At 45.3% G+C, this 17,642-nt stretch overlaps 1 long non-coding RNA gene across 1 annotated transcript; it reads right to left on the bottom strand.

Moving 5' to 3' along the window:
* Window positions 1-12,124: 12,124 nt before the first annotated feature.
* Window positions 12,125-17,489, bottom strand: LOC123479604 (uncharacterized). Its single transcript, XR_006655264.3, has 3 exons — window positions 17,368-17,489; window positions 16,057-16,125; window positions 12,125-12,398 (listed from the first exon to the last, which is right to left on the bottom strand). It is a non-coding gene; the product is annotated as an uncharacterized lncRNA (long non-coding RNA).
* Between the last annotated feature and the right edge of the window lie 153 nt (window positions 17,490-17,642).

Here is a 17,642-nt window from a genome sequence, read left to right as displayed (position 1 = left end):
AGCCCCCTGCTAGGGCAGTTTGTGGTGCAGGGCAGCAGAGGGCCCATAGAGATCTGGATGGCAGCCACGTGTCCCTGTGAGCCTCGGGGTTGTGTATGATGAGCAGGGTGTTTCTGAGGCTCCTTTTGGGGTAGTGTCTTAGTTCCTTGACTTTGCTTCAAGTCGTCATTGAAGGTGGAGCAGAGGGGACTTGTTTGGAAGGAACTGCTGACGTTTTCTCTGCTATTTGGGCTCTTAGGATGGGAGACCTACACCCAGGTATTCAGGATCCAAGGGAGCATGACCACCAGGGCAGGGGACGATTCCTGCTAGAGATAAGCCAGACAGACCGAGGGGGCTGGCTGGGCACGCCCTACACAGCCCAGGAGGAAACCAGCGGCTGGGAGGCAGACTCTGGGGAAAAGAGCTGCGGGGCAGCAGTCTGTTACTTCTTCCCGCAGCGGAGAAGGACAATTAGTAACGGGAACGCTCCTCCCGAGCAAATGTGTCAAATGAGTAAAGCCAAACTGCATTTATAGATGTCACCTGAACCACAGGTGACAAGTCCCCTCTTCAGTCCTCCACTCTGCATGGGCTATAAGCAAGACACTGAAGACTTCTATGCCTTCGTGTTTTCATCTCTTTGGTGGAGGTAATTCTGCTCTCGCTCCTACAAGGGTCCTGGGGAACCGAGTGGAAGAACATGGCTGTAACCAGAACACCCCAAAGGCCTGAAAAGTTCAGAGGGGTCTCTGTGGAATCCCTGCTCACTACCACTTCGCCCACAGTCCTGGTACTTGGACCTGGGCTGCATCTCAAGCCCCACTTTCAGCAGGGCACAGACCAGCCCCTTTGCCTCTCATCCTCCACACACCTGCCGCGAAGCTCTCTGCAGTGTGTGACCACTTCTTCACAGTGTGGCCACATGGTGGCCGGGGGTCACACTCGCCGTGCTGTTGCCCCACCTTTGACCTCTGCCGTCCTCTCTGGGGACCATTTGGCTGTAGGAGGGGAGTAGCTTCTACTCCATGCCATGGTGCTGCACTAAGCCCAGGCAATGGTGTGCAATCACTTGCCACCCATGGTTTGCGGTAATCCAGTGTGGTTGTATCAGTTTCTTGGCCATTTCTGCCACCGGAGGAACTGCCACTCCCTCTCCCCAACTGTTTATAATTCCACCTGCCACTTTGTTTCTAGTACTCATGCTTCCCAGCAAGACACTAATCACGTGATAAACTGGAATATCAGGGTAATCGCGTGCAGTTTGTGGTGGAGAAAGAGACCTTAACTCACTGTAGACTCCCCCTGTTTTAAGACCCCCAGGAAACCACCTGCTTGGACCACGGCAAAGGGAGCTGGAAAAGACTCAGGGGGACTTCACTTACTGAGACATGCATGTCTGTAATGGACAATTTTTACCTCCCTCAGCCATTTGGGTCAACTCTCGTTCAGTCCTCGGTCTTGGACTGTTTGGCTGTTTTTGGGTGCACATGGCTGTCGGCCATCTGTAGGTCCTCTTTGGAGAGTCCTCACTCTTTCGGTGTTTATTTTTATTGTCTGCGCCTCCTTGATCTTAGTCTCTGGAACCAAAGTCTGGACTTGGACCTTGGGTCAAAAATTCCAGATTCAGCTTCTGGGGCGGACAATTCGGGACTCCTGAGGGAACAGTAGGGCCTTAGCCTCTGGATGGGGAGGGGAGCTAAGCAACCGGTGTGGTCATCGGGGATCTAGGTAGACTCTGAGGGAGGGACTCAGTTTTTGAATTGAGAATGGAACCTTGGCCTCTGGGCCAGCTGTGCGTAGGGTCCCGAATAAAAGGCCGCCCGCTCTGCAGATGCCCCCGGAGGTTTGCAGGTCAGACCTAGCACTCTCCATCCTTGAGGCTGTAGAACAGGGACAAGGAAGAGACCAGGTGACCACAGAGGGCACAGGCTGGATGCCTTCGGCAGGACCCGGGGCTTCCTGTCTGAAAGACCCTGGGGGATCCCCAGCAGTTCCTGTCACTGTCTCCCTCATCACCCCATAACTCCCCCCCACCCCTCCCCAACAACAGAGAAATTGGGCGGGGGGAGCTCGCAGTTCTGTGGGGCGCCCCCTGTCGGCCAAATCATGACTTGGCCCTTGCGGCAAACCTGGGGAGAGACTCTGGAGCCAAAGCCAGGAACAGCCTTTAGGTGGCCAGAGGAGACTGACTGAAGTGGAAAAAACGTAACACAACGCAACGCGACAAAACAGAAAAACAAATCACACTTCCTTTGCCAAAGTAAGTATTTGCTGTGATTTAGGGCAACCTTACATGAATCTAAGCAGTGTAATTAAAAGAGGCTCAGATCTTTAATCTCAAAAGTAATGTATTGTGAGTTAGAGCGGAATATAAATGTAACTACGCTGTTTACGTCAAGATGAAAACTAAGCTCTATTGACTTCTTATGGCGAGCGAGAGCACATTAGTTCGGAAAGGCAAGTTAAATTACCTCAGGAAGACACATCCACACATCTAAATGTCTTACTGCAAGTTAGAGCAAATTAAGATAAACCTAAGTAGTGGTACTAAACATAACTTCACGTGAGAAATTAGAACAAATCGAGTTTATGTGAAATCAAGCTCTACCTCACTCCTTTAAAATAAGATGTATGAGCTTTAACGCGATATCGAAAATTTTCATGGCGAACAGGCTCAGAAACCCAGTCACCTCAAATGTACTATCTCAGTGCAAATTCGAGCAAAGGAAGTAGATTAAGTAAAGGCAATGTATATGTAAGCTAAATTGAAAGTGCCCTGTTATGTTGAGTTCGTGAAAATGAAGATGAAATGAAACTATGTGTACACACAAGCAGTATGTTTGCAAACAAGCGAAGAACCACACATTTAAGAACACTTCTAGTGGTGAGAAAAAGCAAATAAAAATGAATTGCAACTAACTTAGGTAAATCTAAGCAGTAGCGAGGAGTAATGTCATTACTCCTTAACCTACCTTGTTATGAGGAATTAGAGTTAAAGCTCAAAATCACTCATTTATTTTATTTAAGAAAAATTTAAAATTTATGTTTGTTGACTTTAGAGAGAGAGAGAGAGAGAAATATCGATGTGAGACAGAAACATCAACTGGTTGCGTTATATGTGCCCCAACAGGGGACCGAACCCACAACCTAGGCAAGTGCCCTGACTGGGAACCAAACCTCCAGTATTTTGGTGTATGGGAGGACGCTCCAACTAAGTGAGCCACACTGGCCAGGGCACACTCGTTATTTTAAAGGAAACTTCTTACGGCTCCTTAGAAATAATTCATATGGAACAGCTGATACAGAACGAGGCTCAAGCATTCTCAATGGTAAGTGTATCTAAGAGTTTATGTGAAACCAAACTGGAAATCACTCCTTCACGTCAAACACTTCTTACAAGCTTCCGAAGTCCTTTGTAAAGTTTAAGTGTGCGAACAAGCTCAGAAACACACATTCATCTCTGCATTTCCTGCTTCCATCGCTTGCCAGGGGGAGTGCGTCAGGCCTGGCGGAGACAGAATGATTTTCAGGAGCCCAGCGGCAGCTGTGCTCCCACTTCCCCTCCAGAGGCTGGGGCTGGATCTTGGCTTCATAAGAAGTCCCTTCCTCTCACCCCAGAGGCTACATCTCTGCTTCTCTCTCCGGAGGATAAGAACCCGTTGCTGGCCCTAGAGCCTAAGTCCTTGTCCCCCTTCCAGAGGTAGAGTCCCCATTTCAGCTCCAGAGTCAGAGAGCCAACCTGTGCTGCTAGTGTCTGTCCCCTCTAACCTGCTCCAGAGGCCACGCTTCTGCCGCCTGCCCAGTCTCCAAGTCCCCTCTTTTCCTCACAGCAGACAGGTCTCCGTGCTCACAAGTGCTTTTTGGGGGGTGCTGACCAAATTGCTGGGACCAGACCTGACAGGCGATATTCCCAGCCCAGATTCCTGCTGGTTCTCCTTCTCTTTAAGGTGAATTAGAGTGTTTCTAGTCAAAATTAAGCTGTATATTAATAAGCTCAGAATGAGACATCCTTCTCAAAAGTAACTACAACATCTTAGGGAGACTTAGGGTATGGCTAAATTGGTATATGTGAAACCAAGCTCAAAATAGTCTCCATTATCCATACAATTTTGAAGCTTCAGAAGTAATAGATAGACTTTATATATACAGTCTAGCTTAGAAACACATATACAACACAAACACACAATTGGAAATTACAACAGATTAAGGTGAATCTAAACAGTATTAGTAAACCTAGCTCAGAAGCACACACTATTCTAAAATGTATTTTATTATGTTGAGTTAGTGGAAATAAAAATGCAATATGTACAATGAAGCAGTACGTTTGTAGACGAGTTAAGAACCAGATATTTTCCTCTTGAGAACTGCGAAATGGTGAGGTGGAGCTAATACAGGTGCGTTGGAGTCAAATTATACCAGTCAAAGCAGGTGTAGAGAAAATAAGCTTACAATCACACTGTTCTCTAAATTTCCTTGTTCTTTTGACTTATAACTGTTGACATAAAAAAACACCCAAACTCATAGAGAATTTTAAAAAGAATTTGATTCCAAACCGATGACGATTGTCGAGAAGCAAGATCCCAAATGCTCTGGAGAATAACAGTTTCGTAGGTTTTTTTTTTTTTTTTTTAAATGCATTTGAAATGAGGAAGGGAACATAAGGAAACTTGGAGGCGAGGATTGGGATAAAAAATAGTTAAGGTTATGCTCTCTCTCTAAGGGTGGTTATGCCTTCGAGTGCTATTACTTCTGGCATTTTTTCAAGGTGTGTGAACCCAGATGCACGCGAACAATGGACAGGGCTTGTTTCAAAAACCTTTCACTAAAGAAGTTTGAAAGGCAATCTGCTTACTCTAAGTTCATTGATTTAAATGTTAACCTCATCCAAAAAACACACTCCAAGATTAACAGTAACTACCACACTTCCCAAAACTAACTTTTTAAATTAAAAAAAATTATATTTTATTGATTATGCTATTACAGTTGTCCTGATTATCCCCCTTTTGTCCCCCTCCACCCAGCGCCCCCAACTCCCTCGGTCAATCCCTCCACCATTGTTCATGTCCATGGGTCATGAGTATAAGTTCTTTGGCTGCTCTGTTTCCTGCACTGTACTTTATATCCCCACGACTTTTCTGTAACTACCTATTAGTACTTCTTTTTTTTTTTGAAGATTGAGAAAGAGAGGGAAAGAAACATCAATGTGTGGTTGCCTCTCATGCGCCCTGCCCACTGGGGATCTGGCCTGCAACCCATGCGTGTGTTCTGACTGGGAATTGAACCCGTGACCCTTTAGTTCACAGGCTGGCACTCAGTCCACTGAGCCACACCAGCCAGGGCCTCTATTTGTACTTCTTCATCCCCTCACCTCTTCACCCATTCCTCTCCTCTTCCCTCTCATCTGGCAATCTTCCAGTAACTAACTTCTTTTCTTTTGCTTTTAATTAAGAGTCTCTCTTTATCTTTAACATTTGGCTTTTAATAATGATGTGTCTTGGAGTGGTCCTCTTTGAATCCATCATAACTGGGACTCTCTGCACTTCCTGGACTTGCATGTCTATTTCCTTCACCAAATTAGGGAAGTTTTCTTTCACTATTTTTTCAGATAGATTTCCAATTTCTTGTTTTTTCTTTTCTCCTTCGGGCACCCCTATGTTGTGAATGTTGGAATTCTTAAAGTTGTCACAGAGGCTGTTTATACTATCCTCACTGTTTTGGATTCCTTTTTCTTCTTGTTGTTCTATGTTGTTGGTTTTTGCTTCCTTATTTTCCAAATCATTGATTTGATTCTCAGCTTCATCCATTCTACTGTTGTTCCCCTGTAAATTGTTCTATATTTCAGTTAGTGTATCTTTAGTTTCTGACTGGGTCTTTTTTACGCTGCTGAGGTCCTCCCTAAGTTTCTGGAGCATCCTTATAACCAGTGTTTTGAACTCTGCATCTGCTTTGACTCTGTGTCTGGTAGTGTGGCCTAACGTAGTAGGTGTCCTGTATGGTTCAGTGGCATAGCCTCCCCTATCGCCCAAGCTGGCTGGGTACTCGAGGTGTGCCCTTTGTGTGGGCTGAGTACACCCTTCTCTTATAGTTGAGCCTTGGTTGCTACTGGCAGATCAATGGGAGGGATTTACCTAAGCCAGTCAGCTGCAAGGACTGTCTGTGACCACTGACCACCAACCTCCACCCTCCATGGAGGGTCAGCCATGCAGGTGAAGGGTGATGGTGCTCTGATGTGGTCTGTAGCTGTCCACTGAATGGATTGGCCCTCAGGTTTCCCGGGTGGTGCAGGCGAAGGTCAGCCCCCACCTGTGTTTTGCCTGGGGCACCCTGCCTGAGCTGTAAAGCAATTACAGCTGAGGTGACTGCTGTTTGTGCTGGCCTTGGAGAATCGCAGGTGAAGCCAAACTGTGACTCTAATCTGGCTGCCACTAGGGTTCACTGAAGCCAACTGTTGCTTGTTTGATAGGATTTAGGAGTAAAGATCAGCCATTTTATGGAAAGGCAGCTTGGGTAGGCTCGTAAGCTGGGTGGGGTAGAGCCTATGTGGATCTCCAAGGTGGGTCCAAGTGTTAGCCCGGTTGATGGAGTCTCAGGTATGGCACCAGCCTACTGGCTCTGTGGGGGGAGGGCTCAACATAGATAGAGACAATGGCCTCTGCTCACTTCAATGCCAGACTATTCAGTCTCTCCCTGTATACAATTGGTGTCCTTCAAACTGCCACCCTGGTACTGGAGCTAAGAGGGAGTGAGTCTGAGTAGGTGAGTCCATGTGTGGGTTCCCCTAAAGGAATCACTTGGGGCTCCAGCAGCCTCCTCCACCGACTCAATCCCTGCTTATTTTTGCAGCCAGAAGTTGTGGAAACATTTTCCTGGCACTGGAATCCAGGGTGGGGGGGGGCCTTGTGTGGGCCTGGGACTCCTGGCGCCTGAGATATCCCTCCCAAATTTTTATCCACGTGGATGTGGGACCAGCCCATTCTGTGTCTGCACCCCTCCTACCAGTCTGGATGGATGTAATTTCTTCAATTCTGTAGTTGTCAGACTTCCATTCGACTTGATTTCTGATGTTTCTGAGTGATGGTTGTTCTACACTGTAGTTGTAATTTTGATGTGGTTGTGCAGAGAGGCGAGCCATGTCTGCCTATGGCTCCATATTTCCCCAAACCAACTTTTTATAGGGAGAACAAATGGAGTTCATACTAGGCAGATTATGTGAAATCAAACTAATACCACTCGTACATTACAAATGAAGCTTTTAATGTATTGTTAGAGTTCTGCAAGTTCAAGTGCATTCTTCTTGATGAAATATGATTAGGGTGGGTAAGAGCACAGGAAGTTGAAAGTGTAAAGGACATCACTGATCCTGACACCCTTACGCTAACCCTCACCATTCTGCTAGCAGAAGTGGGGCCCTTGCATGGGATTGTAAGGAGAGCATTCCAGGGACCCGCGTATGGGACACTGTGGTGCGGTAAGATTTATTTGGATGGAAATAGAAGGCCATGGCCCGGGTCCCGATGTCCCATCTCTGTCTGCCCCGCAGTGGGAGAAGTCCAATCTTACTTTCATCAGGCCCAGAAATAGGGCCCGTATCCAGGCGTTCTGTGCCACTGGTGCAGCCCACGTCTCTGTCCCTGGCCGGCTTAGTCTGCTGCTGCATGGCACCGCGCCAGGCCACGCTGTCTGCTGTGAGCCCCAGGAAGCTGCTAGGGTGACATGTCTATGGAGACAGAACTCGTGAGTGAACGGGGTGAGCACCCGTCACACACACACAGAAAGAGAAAGAGAGATTGATTCTTTGTTAGGCTGATTACATTACCTCAGACTTGGGAAAGAAAAGGTGCTTTTTCAAAATAACCCATCAGCCCTGGCACGGCTGGAGCATCATTTTGTACACCAAATTACTGTAGGTTCAATTCCCGGTCGGGGCACCTACCTAGGTTGCAGGTTCAATCCCTAGTCAGGGCATGTAGGGGGGGCAACTGATTGTTGTTTCTCTCTCACGTCGATGTTTCTTTCTCTTTCTCTCTTCTCCTCCCTCTCTCTCTAAAGTCAATAAATTACTTATCCTTGGGTGAGGATAAAAAAAAATCAACTTCCCAAGCTTTTGTGGGCGTGCACTAGGCTTGTCCTCCTACCAATCCATTTCCTAGACCTTCTGGGGTTCATGTGTCCCTCCGTTACCCAGTTTGATCCTTTTCCCAGCCAAGACTGACAGTCCTCTATGATTGACACCCTGGCTCCTATTGCAGAGGCATTTCTCTCGCTGCTTTTATTCTTCCCTCAGTAATGACTGCTTTGGGGAACTAGGTCCCTAGGGTGGAGGATGCCTTGGGGAGTGTGTGAAGCTGCCATTTCCTAGTGAAGCAAGCCTATGCTCCTTAGTTGATTATGCTTAATAATGTCTGATTCCCTTTGCTCTCTTTCTTGGCTAGTATTTAACCGCCTGCGCTAACACTAAGATCCAGGTATGGATTCTCTTGATGAGTATGTGATGCTCACTCTAACACCTGATCCTGTTTCTTAGCCTCGTGTTGACCCTCACAATCTGAGATTGAAGTCCATATCCAAGGTCAAAGTCAAGTTACAGGTTCAGCATACATTTCATTAACTATAACTTAACACTTGTTAATATAACTAGTGAGAAAGAGTGACTAGTAGAGATAATGAGAGAACCCAGAATAGCTAGATAACTAGACATAATTAGAATAGATTCAGAACATATAAATGAGAAGTTCTAGAACATACATGTGTCTCAGATTGTCACTATTTACGTGGTTACTTAGCAGTAATTCTAAAGAGAATTTAAAAAAGTCAGTTTGAGTGCTTTTGAATACTTGTGTATTTTGGAGAATTTTGAATGTTCTTTGGAGAATAATAACTGATTCTGAGTTGATTTCATAAGTACTCTTAGGTTTTAAGTTCACTGTAACTCTCAATAAAAAGGGTCTTAAAAGTAGTGTGTGATTATTGGGTTGTTTACACAAATCTCGCTTTCATTCATTATGATTCCCCCATATCACAGTAAGAAATCTTTTGAGTGCTTTTGACTACCTTTGAAAAGGTATTAAGAACAATATGCACCTGACCGGTGTGGCTCAGTGGGTTGGGCATCATTCTGCAAAGCAAAAGGTCACCAGTTCAGTTCCGGTCGGGGCGCATGCCTGGTTGTGGGTCAGGTCCCCAGGTGGGGATGTGTGAGAGGTGAACAATGGATGTTTCTCTCCCTCTCTTTCCCTCTCTCTGAAAATAAATGAAAAAAATATATTTTTAAAAAGAACAATATGTGATTTGTAAGAAAGTACACTTGTGATGTATGTACGTTTCTCACCTGGTTTCTTTAAATAAAAATTACATAAATCTAATTTTATTGTAACTAGCAATAAGAAATTGAGACTAGCCCTGGCTGGTGTGGCTCAGTTGGTTGGAACATCGTCCCATAACCGAAAGACCATAGGTTCATTCCTGGTTAGGGCACATACCTAGGCTGTGGGTTTGATGCCTGGTCCAGGCACTATGCTCCCCTGTCCCAGCACATACAGGCAGGCAACCAATCAGTGCTTCTCTCTCACATCGATGTTTCTCTCTCTCCTTTCCTCTCTCTCTGAAAGCAATGAAAAAATGTCCAGGAGTGAGATAAAAAAAGAAAAAGAAAGAAACTAAGTCTAATGACTGTGCTTGTGTTTACTAACACTGCTTCTTTAAACAATATAAGCTTCTTTACATTAGACTGCTTATTTTTTTCAAATACTGACTGGATTCCTACTGTCATCCGATGGGGACACAGCCAGGCACTGGTCTGCCTCAGGCCAGCCTGCAGTGTGCGGGTTCTTGACTTTGCGCAGGAAAGATTTCGCAACATGATTCCAGGTGATTTCGAGAGTAAGTTTCTTACAGCTGGGGACAGTGAAACAAAGGAAGGATTTAGGGTAGAAGAAGCAACAGGAGGGCCTAGGCAGTGCTCTGCTTTGGCCCCCTAGAACTGTGATAGGAAAGGAGTGAACCAAGGCTGTTAGCTCACTGGCAAGTCAGAGAAAAGGGGGCTTTGGAGACAAGTTCAGGGGTCAGTCCAGGACGAGCTGCTGCTGCCTGCTGCTTCCCTGGTTGCAACTCTTGTGGGGACCTTTAGAGTTTAGGAGAAAGAAAGTAAAAATTTCATGTCTGGGAAGGCACATGGGTGCTCCAGAGCAAGCCATGCTGGGTCTTTGTTTTGAGGGGTTTTGTCTTTTTTCTATGGGTAGAAATCCTAGGGGAGCCCTCAGGGGAGGCACTTAACGAGCCCTCAGTCATTTTTCAGGTGTGTCCTTCACTATGTTGATTTATCAAAGTGAGCATATAGGGGAGTTTGGGGTTATCCTCTGGTTAGTTCCACTGCTCTACTTTTATCTTGGGTCTATCTGGCTCTAACCAGTTTTTTGTTATTTGTTTCCCTGACTTCATCGTCCTTAGGTTTGGCTGGCCCATATGGCACTCACTGGGTCTTTGTTCTCCTTGACCAGTGTGACTTACATTGTTTATTCTCTGGTTAGGGAGGAGAGGTATAAACCATGTGCTTTCAAGTGTCCTTGGTTAGGAAAGATAAGGTCTTGTGATTCACTAGCTGGCTGTAAACTGGTCAGTTTGTTCGCCTTGTGTAATTACTTTGTCTCGGCTTCCCCACTGCACTTGCCTAGGAACTTTCCTAGCTTCTTACTACCCTGCCTCAACGTCCAATGCTCTGATTTGACTAGTGTGGGGGAGGAAAAATGACTTTTCTTTTCCTATTCTAAGTTTTCCTGGCTAGTTTCATAATTACATTGACATGAGACAGATTCGCAGGAGAAAATGGTCAAATTTATTATATTTGTACATACAGGGGTTTCCTAAGAACATGGGACCCCAGGACAAATGGGAGATTAGTGTTAATATGCTATTCTGGACTAAGGAAAGTGAGGCAGGGATTTGGGACTTCAAAGGGAAAGGAGACAATTCACAGGTAGATGAGAAAGAGCACACACGTGGTTAAAATATTCTTGCTGGGCCACCCAGAAACGATGGGGCACAGAGGGGATCTAACAGACAGGCCTGTTAGATTCCTATTTGTCACGCTTGGTTCATTTTCCAATGCTGAGGTGATCGCTCCCTTGCTTTAAGCAGGTTTTTCTATCTGAATTCCTTCAGGCGGGTAAGGGGAAGGGTCAAAATTTCTTTTTGAGTTTTTTCGTTTCTTAAAAATAACCAGCTGGAAATGATCGGCATCCCAAAAGGCACATTGTGGGGTGGAAAACTTGGCCTCCCCTCACTAGTAATAGGAAGGTTATTTAAGAGCATGCACGATAAAGAACCCATTTTCACAAATACTGCTTTGGTTCATTCTAATTGCTTATCACTCTCCAAAGAGAAACCCTGAGATCTTTGAAGGTTTGAGGACTTTCAAGTACTTTCGAATCCTTTTGAAGGTCCTTTTGAGAACAGTCTGTGACTCGAGCTCGTTTTCATCAGCCCTGCTTAGCTACACTCAGTTTGGTCTCATTCACAGCAAGTATAGAAAGGCAAATGTGTTTTCCTCGGGGTTTTGTTTTTTTCTTTTTCTTTTCTTCCCTTTTCTCTTCTCTTCTAGCTCAGGTCTTTTCTGAACATGTGTCCTGTCCTGCGCACATGCATAGTTTTTAAAATTACGCAGTATTTATAGGAGCTTTTTAACGTCCTCATTTCCCAAAGAAATTCTCTCCTCAGCTTCTCCTCCCAGGCTTTTGGCATTCTGTTGTTGCCTCACCTGCAGTCTCTGCTCCAGATGGCAGCTGGTTGTTCATTCGCCTTCCAGTGTCTTGGGGGAACGTTCTCTTCGTAACTCTGCGGCCAGTGAGAATCGTGTTCTGCCATGGGATTGCGAGGAAAGTATTCTGTGGACCCACGCATGGGAGATTGTGCTGTGGCAAGATTTATTTGGGTGGAAATAGAAGGCTGCCCCTGGGTTTCCAGTGTTCCATCTCCATCTGTCCCACCATAGAAACAACCCAGTCTTGTCTACATCAAGGCCAAAACAAAGGCCCGTGTCTGTTAGGGTGGTCGGTGACGCGGGCTGTAAAAGAATTCACAAAGAGAAGAAGGAGCAGAGAGCAAAGGTTTTATTTTCACTTTCCCATGGGAGGGAAAGGGCTGGGGGCAGAGATATGCACCAGCACCGGCACTGAGGGGCCAGGGCTGTGAGCTTTCATCGGGGGATGGGGCGGCTGCAGAGCGGGATGTCTCAGCTGGGCTGCAACGTGTTTCGATGTTATCTCGGAGTGCAGCGTCTGGTCGTCTGGTCGTGTGGAGGTCTGGTATGTCCTGAGTCACTGTAGTCTGGTACATCCTGGATCGTTGCGGTCTGGTCTGTCCTGTTTCATGGGTTCCCGGAGCCTCTGTGCCTTCAGGGCGCTTCCAGTAATTTTCTAGTCCTGAGGATACAGGCTCATAAAACAGTTAGGGTCAGTCATGCTTTCTGGGGTCGAACCAGCTCTGGGAAGGAGGGTCTGGAAGGGGGGATTTTGTCCTAGTGTCCAGAGTTTCCATTTCACATTAAAGAGTAGTGCTTTGGAGCCCGTAGGGTCTGCTGTGGGCCCTGGTGGCTGCTAGACCCGAACGGTTGCCACAAAGAGAACATACAAATAAATGGGATGGGCACCCGTTACTGGGGGGTGGTTTGTTCCCTGGGATTATACATATTATGTCAGGTTTGGGAAGGACCACCTGCTTTTTCAAAAAAGCCAATCAGCTCCCTAAACTTTCACGGGCTTGTGCTGGGCCCACCTTCCAGCCAATCCATTCTCTGCCTAGGCTAGACTGACAGGCCTGATGATCACCACCGTGGCACCTACTTCGGGTGCCTCATAGCAGCACCTCCCCCGTGCTATTTTGACTTCTGCTGCGCTTGTGCTCAGCAGGGGAACTTCCCCTCCTTCTCCTCGCACAGGGCTAGCAGCACCCCCAGGGAGGCTTTCCTGCCGCCTTGGCAGATTAAGTCTCCTCAGCCACAGTCCCCTGGAGTGTGCGAATGAGCCTGTAAATGCCATAGTTTCCTAGTAAGCTGAATGCAATGCTGTCCTAATAGCTGATTCACCTTCCTAGTTTATTAGGCTTTCCATTTGATTCAGCTCCCTAGTTTATTATAATGTCTGATTCCCTTTACCTCCTTCCATTATTAATATCTCACAACCTGTGCTAACAACTCCTTTTCTGTTTCGAGTGAGTTCCTCAGGCTAAACAAAGGCAGGTGCCTTATGTCAGTCCTCAAGCAGTCTCTAGACAAGTTAGAGAAGAATTCTTAGAGAACCCTTTAAAAAAAAAATGGAATTCTTTGAGAATATGTTCTGCTCTGCTTCCTCTGGAAGCAGGGTCCAGGGTTCTACACTGTGAATGGGGATCACCATCTTCAAGACGGTCACTAAGCCAGGGAGAGGAATGGGGCAAGGGAAAGTAAATGCCGCAAAGCTTTCCTACCATTGCTTTTCTTAAAAAAAAAAAGAGAAAAAAAAATAGAGAGAGAGAGAGGTTTTAGGCCCTGGCTGGTGTGGCTCAGTTCGTTGGGCATCACCCCGTGGAGCAAAGGGTCTCTAGTTCAGCTCCCGGTCAGGGCACACAGCTGGGCTGTGGGCCCAGTCTGTGGTCAGGAAGCATGAGAAAGGCAAATGATATTTCTCTCCCCCTCTTTCTCCCTCCCTTCCCCTTTTTCTAAGAATAAGTAAGTAAAATCTTTAAAAAAATAATAAAGAGCAGTTTTAGGTTCGCAGCAAGATTGAGCAGAAGGTACAGAGGTTTGCCATATACCCCTGCAGCACAGATGCATAACCTGCTGCCAGCCCATCAAAATCCTGCACCAGGGGGGCACATTATTGTCACAATCAGTGAACCTGCACTGACACATCGTTATCACCCAAAGTCCATATTTTACATTAGTGTTCATTCCTGGTGCTGTACATTCTATGGGTCTTCAAGAAGGTATGACATGTGACCACCAACAGTATCACATAGAATAGTTTCACTGCAGTAAAAGTACTGTGTTTGCCTGTTCACGCCTTCCTCCCCGCTCAACCTGACAACCATCGATCCTTTTTCTGTCTCCATAGTTGTGCCCGTTACAGTGTCATATGGTTGGAATCATACAGTATGCAGCCTTTCAGATGGGCTTCTTTCATTTATTAATATGCACCTAAGGTTACTCCGCGTCTTTTCGTGGCTCGATAATTCATTTCTTCTTGACACTGACTAATATTCCATTGTTTGGATGTACCACAGTTTACTTATCCATCACCTATTGAAGGACATCTTGGTTGCTTCCAAGTTTTGGCAATTATGAATAGAGCTATTATAACCATCCATGTACAGGCTTTTGTGTGGCCATAGTTTTCAACTCCTCTGGGTAAATACCAAGGACCATGATGGCTGGGTCATATGGTAAGAGTATAGAAGGGGGGGCAAAAGTAGGTTTACAATTGTGAGTATGCAAAACACAGTTTAGTCTTGCATTATTATTTACTACTGTGTTATTCTCCATGTGAACAAATACAAACCTGCCTTTGCCTCACCCCGTGTTTACTTTTGTAAGAAACTGCGACACTGTCTTCCAAAGCAGCCACAACATCTCGCATCTCCACGAGCAATGAATGAGAGTTCCGGTTGCTCCACATCCTCTCTGGCATTTGGTGTTGTCAGCGGTTTGGATTTTTAATTTGCCGTTTCCTAATGACACCTTTTCATATGCTGATTTACCATCTGTGTATCTTCTTTGGTGAGGTATCTGTTCATACCTGTTGCCCAGTTTTTAATTGGGCTTTAATAAGATCGTTTTCTTATTGTTTAGTTTTAAGAGTTCTTTGTATATTTTGGATAACAGTTCTTTATTAAATAGGTCTTTTGCACATATTTTCCTACCATTTGTAAATCAACTTTTTTTTTAACTCAGAGTTCATTTGATTTCTGGAAACATTTGACTATTTTCCAGTGTTCTGACAAAGCTGATTCTGATGTTTTTGCTTAATTTTTCATGTTTTGTGAAGAGACAAGTCTTCGGAGCTACCTACCTCTTTTCATTGACATCACTCTGTTATATTTTTATTTGACCTGATCCTTGTACGTTGTTCTTACGCTGAATAACAAAACAGTCACAATAGAACATAGAGAGATGCTGAGAGAGTTGTTCAGATTCAGGGCAGGTTTATAATACCCGGTACTAATATGGTAGTCTCCAAGACAACAGAAGGGAATCAGTCCATTCTGTGACAGCCAGGACAGAATTTCAGAAAAGCGCATCTCTCTCCTGACTCACAGTGATCTTGTGGCCATTTCTCTGTCTCCTGAGTGGTGAGCAACAGAGAAGAACCAGCAGGCTTTTATAAGGAAGGTGAAGAGAAATGAGAGGGTGGAAGGAGAGATGGTTTTGGGGAAAATTAAAATAAAATCTCCTACCAACCCTGAAAATCCTCTCCACAAATGGAGAAAAGAAAAGCTTCTTCTTATTATTATTGAATTAATTAAACCAGACTGCGAAACACATTATAGGCAATCTACTAATAAGATTGCAAAGACAAAAAGAGATCCCACTTTTTATATAGTTGAGCAGATGTAACCCATTGCAAACATATTCTCAAGATTAACGGTAAGTTGTCCTCTTATAAGAGGATTTTACAACATTGTTCACTATACATTTTTTTTTTCACAGTTCATCCCAAAGTCACCTGGTAATTGGGGTAGCCACCTGTGCTAGTTAATTGCCTTTATTTGAAAGAAAAATAAAACTTCTCTGATCTCCATGATAAGCAGGAGTTTGCAGTTTGGAATAAGGCATCTAAGCTAAACTTTCTGAGTGACATAAAGATAGGGGCAATATCTTCCTTAATGTTTACATTTCAAAGACATGGCTCTTAGGTCTTTAAGACAAACATGCCTAGATAATAAAGCGATCAACATACTTTTCAGCCTTTAAAAATATTTACATATATATCAAAATGATACATTTACACATAAATTTCTCAATAAAACACTCCAAGAAAAGGGAGGGGGAAAGTAATCTATTTCCTTTTTTGGCAAAGGTGAAAGCTAAATTTAAATTTCACTTACCATTACTATTTAAATGTTCTTCCTATGAGCTGAAATATGAGGTCTGTCCAGAAGGTATCCATCCATGTACTATGAAAAATAGAGACAGGTATTGAAGAAGATACAAGATATAAGAAACATTGTACATAGGGCAATGACGCCTCAGTCCTCTTCAAAGTAGGCACCTTGGGACCTCACACAGTTCTCCCAGCATCTCTCTTCCACTGTTCAAAACACTCTGTAAAATCCTTTGCTGTAATCGCCATCAGCTGCCCCATTGTATTTTCCTGAATCTCATCAATAGTCTGAAAGCTCTTCCCTTTCAAAGGTGATTTTAGTTTTGGGAAAAGCCAGAAGTCGCTGGGTGCCAAATCTGGACTATAAGGGGGCTGAGTCACCTGGGTAATTGGATGTTTCACAAAAAATCTCTGCACAAGATGCATGAGCAGGCGCATTGCTGTGATGAAGCTGCCGGTTGCCCACAGCTGCAGCCTCTGAATCATCTGAAGAGTTTCCATGGAGGAATGTTCAAGCCTAACACAAAATTTGATGCAGATTCCTTGCTCTACTTGCTCATTTTGAATGCGATGGCCACACAGTACACATGCTCATTCAACAGCGTCTACTGCTCCCACTGACTATTATAGTGAAGTTGTCATTGTTTACGCATACACATTCCAGTCCACTCTCCTTAGCTGCCAGGTTACATCGATGTCTCTGCAAACCGTTCTCATTATATTAACAATGGCTGGACTTTTTTGGGACAGTCCTCATGGGTCTGCTTTGCAGAACCCGTTACAGACAGTCACTTGTGCTAAGCCCATACCACCAAACCAAGACCTAATATCTTAGTTTCAACCTCTCCCGGAAACAAAATCTTAAGCCAGTCAGTCTGGAATTACCTGGTCAGTACTTGTAAGGTAATCTGCCCATAGACCCCTAAAGGAAGGTGACCTTGCTTGAGACATTCTACCCTTTGCCAGTAGCTTCCTTGTCCCCCTCCCACCCCTTTCTGCCTATAAAAGTCTGCTATTTTGTATAGCCCCTGAGGGCTCCTTTCTATCTGCTAGATGGGATGCTGCTCCAACAGTTGAGTAAAGTCAATTAGGTCTTCAAGCGTACTCAGGTAAAAGGCCTGAGTCAAGCTGCAGCCTGTGCGAGGTTTCTGTCCTCCTGAAACTGGATGAGGATTATCACTAACTTTGAGGACTTGACAAGAGGAAATCGACTACACAGCGTTAAAGTGGGAGACTACTTTGCCTTCCCTGTTTCTCCTGCCAGTAAAGTGGAGATGCCCACAGGGGTGCACGGATAGCACGAAGCCACACTTACACGGCCTTCACGAAAGGCGGTATTTATGCTATACAGCCTAAGACCAGGGAATTTAGCTTGGTCTTGAGGCGAGAGGTGGTCGAAAGCAAGCTAAAGTGCAGAAAAGCCACGCAGCCAGCAGCCTGGACCCAGCGGTAAAGGTCTTCGCCACCTTGCCCCCGGGAGAGGGGGTGGGATGAGGGAACCCTTTGCAGAAGCTGCCGCAGAGGTTTCTGGGAAGTGTAGTGTTTCTCCGAACGGGTGGAGGGAACAGACTTCACTCCGGAATCACTGCC

The sequence above is a fragment of the Desmodus rotundus genome, chromosome 6, assembly GCF_022682495.2.
Source record: "Desmodus rotundus isolate HL8 chromosome 6, HLdesRot8A.1, whole genome shotgun sequence".
In the NCBI taxonomy this organism is placed as follows: Eukaryota; Metazoa; Chordata; class Mammalia; order Chiroptera; family Phyllostomidae; genus Desmodus; species Desmodus rotundus.
This window is presented reverse-complemented; position numbering and strand designations above follow the sequence as displayed.